Source organism: Schistocerca gregaria, chromosome 3 (assembly GCF_023897955.1).
Source record: "Schistocerca gregaria isolate iqSchGreg1 chromosome 3, iqSchGreg1.2, whole genome shotgun sequence".
NCBI classification, from domain to species: Eukaryota; Metazoa; Arthropoda; class Insecta; order Orthoptera; family Acrididae; genus Schistocerca; species Schistocerca gregaria.
Window position 1 is genome coordinate 176721531 of NC_064922.1, and position 5816 is coordinate 176727346.

The following is a 5816-nucleotide window of genomic DNA, read 5'->3' on the forward strand; positions in this document are numbered from 1 at the left end:
ACCGGGTCTGCGCGAACGCAGTCCCGACTACCAAAAATTATGCACCCGAGTTACCCACATTAGGGGTAATCGCAGGGGTCAGCCCAACCGAAGTGCAATGGAAGAGCCTCGTCCTGGAGGAACCGCCTTCATGATCACGGTATCCCCTGTGCCAGGTAAGTATGCTTTTGCGCGCAGAAACTCGCTCCTTTATGTCATACAGAGCGCATTACAACACTCGAGTGCATATCACTGCACACGTTATGTGTGGGCAGTTGTGCAATACATCGAGCCCAAAACGCTAGTAAACTGCTTATATTTTGCCACTAAACTCTCCCATATTTTCAGTGGCGTCATCAAAGCTCTTAAAGACGGCATTTGACGAAACGGCGCTTACACAGGCCGTAGCTGTTTGGTCTAATTGGGCCGCGTAGTTCCATTCAGCGACAGCAGATGGCTCCCATACCGAGGGATGCGCGCGCATCAGATATGAGCTGCTCCCAGCGTGCATTGTGGGCCCAGTTAGGTTAGAGTTCTGTCTTCGCCAAGCCAGACACATTGTGGTCCTTTCTTAGAAAGTAAATGAGGCGTTCTTTATTGCTGTGTATAACAAATAGATTGTACCTGTCCTTTCTGTATGACACAGCGTCGTATTCCACATCGTTTCCTTTTAGTTTTGCGACTAAAAGGGCACAAGTTGGCACAAACTTTAATGGTAGTAGCGTGCAAAGAGTAATTCTTTCGGATATTTCTTAAAATTCTGTTGAGACAACTGCTCCTGTCAACCAATCACGCTGATCGATGGCGAAAGGCAATGCACTGCTCGGATAAGAACGGAAAATTTTCTCGAAAACTTGTCACATTTGGTATGTTAATATGTAGAAAACTTTGACTAACATTTGCAGCAATACGCGGAAAAGAGTTATGTGTCAATTTTCTGTTGTTCACAATCATCCCGTGAAAGTCGACCTTGTCAATATTTAGAATTTATTTGCGAAAAGAATGTCTCTTTGGACGTGTTCTTATTACATATTTACTGTATGTATGTTTGTAGCCTACTGCGAGTGTTTGCACTGTCGATGTGTTGATGAACAGAAAAATTATCTTGCATACAATTAAGGTTTACCTTACCATACGCTATTGCAATAAAATAAGTGTATATACGGAACAAAACTGAGATGTTAGGAGTTTCAGTGTTCTGTAGTATGGTTCCATATGTAAGAAGTAAGATACTTTAAGACATAAACATCCTTAAGAGATAAACCAGCCAACTACCTCTTATGAAACGATTATTTCTATACTCCAAATCTGTGAAGAAAAGTAAAGACAATTTCATTTATATAAAACTTAACAGTATAGAAATTACATAGTATATTCATTTTCATGTTCACAACTATATTAATGTAAAACTAAAATTAATTATAAAATGTACAATTTAGTTTCCTTTCCTAGAGAAAACAATAAATAAACAATAGGGGCATTTCAGTTTAGAGCAAGCAAGGTTGACTGTAGGATAAATATGATGACCATGTGTTCACATTGCACTAATTAATAAGAATTATCCTGTGGTTCGTTGATTCTAGTCGAAAACGTCCTACACTGACAAAGTCAATTCCAATATTTTAACATGTCACCTCCTTCCCACTGCCTCTTCAGGAAGTGAAACAACCTGGGTATATTACTGATTAAATTAGCTAACCCAGAAACTAATAATTTTATGTGTGTATATGGATTTCTTCTCTTCACAGAGATTTAGATGATCCTAGACCTTCCAAGGTGGTGTTTAATTTGTTTTATGTAATGAGGTGCCCATCACCAGTAATCTTTTTAAGAGGGTAGGTGCAATTATGACACAGTAAAGTTATGGTACATTCTAGCTTTATTCCTCAGAAAATGTGAGAGGTAGTTGCATGAAGTAATATGCATACAGGAAGCGAGGAAGACATCCACTTGTGTAAATAAGTAGTTTGCAAATATCTTAAATAACAAGTAATAATCACCATGCTAAGATGTTGATTTTCATGGTTTTCTTGACAAACGCAGAAGAAATACAGTTTTTGTGTTTATTAAAATTGGATTTCATTGTTATAAAACATTAATAGAATATTCACTAGGTCGTCACTACACTCCATGTAGAAACGGATCGCCGGCTGGTGTGGACTTGCGGTTCTAGGCGCATCAGTCTGGAACCGCATGACGGCTATGGTTGCAGTTTCGAATCCTGCCTTGGGCATGGATGTGTGTGAATGTCCTTAGGTTAGTTAGGTTTAAGTAGTTCTAAGTTCTAGGGGACTGATGACCATAGATGTTAAGTCCCATAGTGCTCAGAGCCATTTGAACCACTTTTGTTTTTTAGAAACTGATCTATAATGAGTTGAGTTACTTAAACCCTTTCTGTACCATTTCTACATGATGAAAAATTTATAACTTAAAATTTTTCAGTCTTCAACAGAAATTGTGATGTGTGTTGTAGACCATCATAAGTAGAATATCCTCTGAAAATTATTAGAAGATTCATGCATTAGACAGAAATTAATCACAGAGTCCAATTTGTAAATACGGGATATGATAAGAACAGCGTTAAAGTTTGTAAAATGCTTTAGTGTACCCTATGATGTCATCTATGAAGTAAAATTCCCTGGTTAATATTATATTCCATGAACTTATTGATTCTTTGCTTCATTCTGTGCTTTCAGTTTCTTTCCCATTTTCCTTGCCTCCTTGGTGAATCATTCTGAACATCTTTTTCTCTTTTTTGGTGAGTTTAACCATCACACGTATTCCCTTTTAAAAAACTGTATCGTATTTTGGTCCACAGGTATTTTAAGTCTGTTAGTTACTTTTAATTTGCCATTGATTCCATTGCTGAAAGTAGTCACAGAATCATAGGTTTATATTTGCACTATTCTTCTCCCAGAAAAGCAGACTCCTGACAAGTCTTCCAAATTTTGCAATTTAATGACTCAATCGTGTGAAACCATCCACACAAGTGAAACTGACAGTTAAGTTAGGAACTACATGATGAGGTGTGTGTGGAGTGTTCAGCCCACACACACCAACATACATATTTCTCTGTAAGAGACAGGAGGATTTTATCTTGTCATCTTCACTTGTGTAAGGCTAAAGAAATGAGGAATTATTTGGGACAAATTTTGTAAATTGCTTTTTTTGGAGCACACGTAACCGTGTACACCCTTTTAACTCAAGAGTATTTTACAAAGATATTTAAGTCTATACTAGTTGGAATTGCCCAAAGAGAAGCCATCAGCAATCAGAGAAGAATTACTCATCTTAATTCGCCATTTACCCTATGTATAACAAAACAGGCCTGATGCCTTGTACCTAATATAGATATACTTAATGGCATGGACAATTACAGACATTTATCCCACCACAGGAATTTGTTCAGCAAGTTAATCGTGTGTTGGACGAAGTTTCTTCAGAATTCTTGGTCTCAAATGGATTGCAACTTGGAGTAAACTTTTAAGACTTGAAGACATTAATGGTAGAACATGAGAATACATGAGTATATCTTCTTTTTGTTTCGCAAGTTCAGAAGGTTTGATGAAGAATGAGCAGTATACAGTTTCTCAGCAGGAAAGACACAGTGGTGTACTAGATCTGGACATTGGTTGACAAAGGATTAGAGACTGAAAACAGTTTTTGGTGTGTAGGAGCTACTTAACCATCAAAACTGTAAAAGTATTCATAGTAGAAAGAAGGTTGCTCAGTGCAAATGTACAATAAGTCGATTAAATCGTGTATTCTAGATCTACCCTTGTGAGGTAGTTCACTCTCACACTGAGCAGTGGGCAACCGGCTGACTCATGATGATATTATGATGTGGAATGGTAGGATGAGCGAGTGGAAGGCAGGGATGGGAGGGCTCAAAACAAGGCAACTTTGCAACGAGTCTTAGCTCTATGGCCGTTAATGTCATGTTCTATGGAGATCTATTGGTGGCTATTAATTAATTTATTTTATTTATTTATTTAAACTGGTAAGATTAGGGCCATCAGGCCCTCTCTTACATCTAACCAGGCATTCTACTTATTTTACAGTCATATGTTTTAGTAGGCATGTTAAACTACATCTAATACAAAAAGTGAGATAAACAATTAGAAAGTTACACCTCGAAAAATACACTATTGAAGAGATAGATTTTAGATAGGAGTGCTGGCAGCAGGGAGTATGAGGGAGACTCATGGTGAAGGGAGGAGAAGAATAGAGAGGAAAATATAAAGCAAAAGAGGACTGCGTGGCTAACAGAGATAGATGAAGAGGAAGGCATCTCAGGAGCAAGATAGGAGACGCTAGTTTTGCTATTTGACAGATGAGAGGATTGGCCTTGCACATTAATTTTGTGGAGAATTTTATGCGGATGATAGTAGGAAATGCTTCAACTTCTTCTTAAAAGCAACAGGAGATTGAATTTTCCTCAAGGTAAGGGGCAGTTTGTTCCAGAGGCGGACAGCGGCAACTGAGAAGGAGTTTGCAAAAGTTTTTGTTTTGTGAGTGGGCACAGTTAGGATACCAGATAAGAGTGACCTCGTGTTTAGATTATGATGGCATGACAGGTTTTTAATCTCTGAAGCTAGGTACTGGGGTGCTTGTGGGACGCATAATGTGGCAAATTTATTTCCTAACACTGGTTTAATAATGAGAAATGGAAATGAAATGAAACATATCTTAATAGTTTTGTGTAGTGGCGATAAGACAGAGCAGCTAAGGGCGAAAAATGATGTTTCTTACGAACCATGCAGCATTATGATGATTGCCATTTTAGGACGACACTCCTCAATTTGATGGAACCATGCTGTAAACATCAAGGCCAATATTATAAAAAAAGGATTATGTAATTAATATGTGCTGCAGAATTATGACACTTTATTACTCAGATAATTTGTTTGGTTCACGTCCTACACCACTTGAGACCAAATAAGTAAAAGGCATGTTAAGTGTGATGATACATAATTACCTAAATTTCCACATTGTGTGTTCAGCCAGCACAATATAGCTGCCCAGGAGTGTGTGAGAGAGATTACCCCAGCTCATTAAAGAATTTGCCCTAAATCTATCAAAGTTTCCTTCTTTATTTTCACCTGACGACGATTCAATCCTCATACTGTATGATGGTTTATCTTCTTTACTCCTAAATTATTTAAACTAACATTTACAGACAAATAAAAAATGTTTGTGGTACCATAATAATTCAAGAGAAACAAGTCATTTGCAGTTTCTTGTTCTGCATCCAAGATTGAATAATGTATACAGAGTAAATGTAGCTTGATTTACAAAAGAGTGGAAGAATACACATTACAGAACAATATTAGTAAAAGTGGCTGGATTTACAGAGCATTGGAAGGATACACACTATGTAATAATTAGTAAGAGTCACTCTGTGTGTGTGTGTGTGTGTGTGTGTGTGTGTGTGTCATAAGCCTTTGATGAACTGGGAGATGGTTATGATTCAGTTGTCAGGGCTTTTTTTTCTTGTCAGTATGTCAAGTCTTCATAGAACTGTAGTATTTGGTCGATGTAATGCTGAATTAGATAAGGTTATCCACCACTGTAAATAAGTGGACAAATGAACTCTTTGCATGCTGCTTACATGAAAACTCAAAGGTTGTTTCTTCGAGACTGACGTTTGCCCTTGAAAGGCTTCATTATTGTACAGAATAGGATGTTAGAATAGTCACACCGACGATTCTGAAGGCTCACTGTAGAACACATATCGAATAATCGTCATGTTGATGATGTGTATGTCAGGCGTTGTGAAATGTACAGGACCACCACAACAAGAAGGTGACATGATATAGATGATTTATGACCTGATT

General features: G+C 37.7%; 1 non-coding gene across 1 annotated transcript; it reads right to left on the reverse strand.

The window, feature by feature from the left end:
• Positions 1 to 163, reverse strand: LOC126356815 (U1 spliceosomal RNA). The gene has a single exon (XR_007565839.1). It is a non-coding gene; the product is annotated as a U1 spliceosomal RNA (small nuclear RNA).
• Positions 164 to 5816: the final 5653 nt, after the last annotated feature.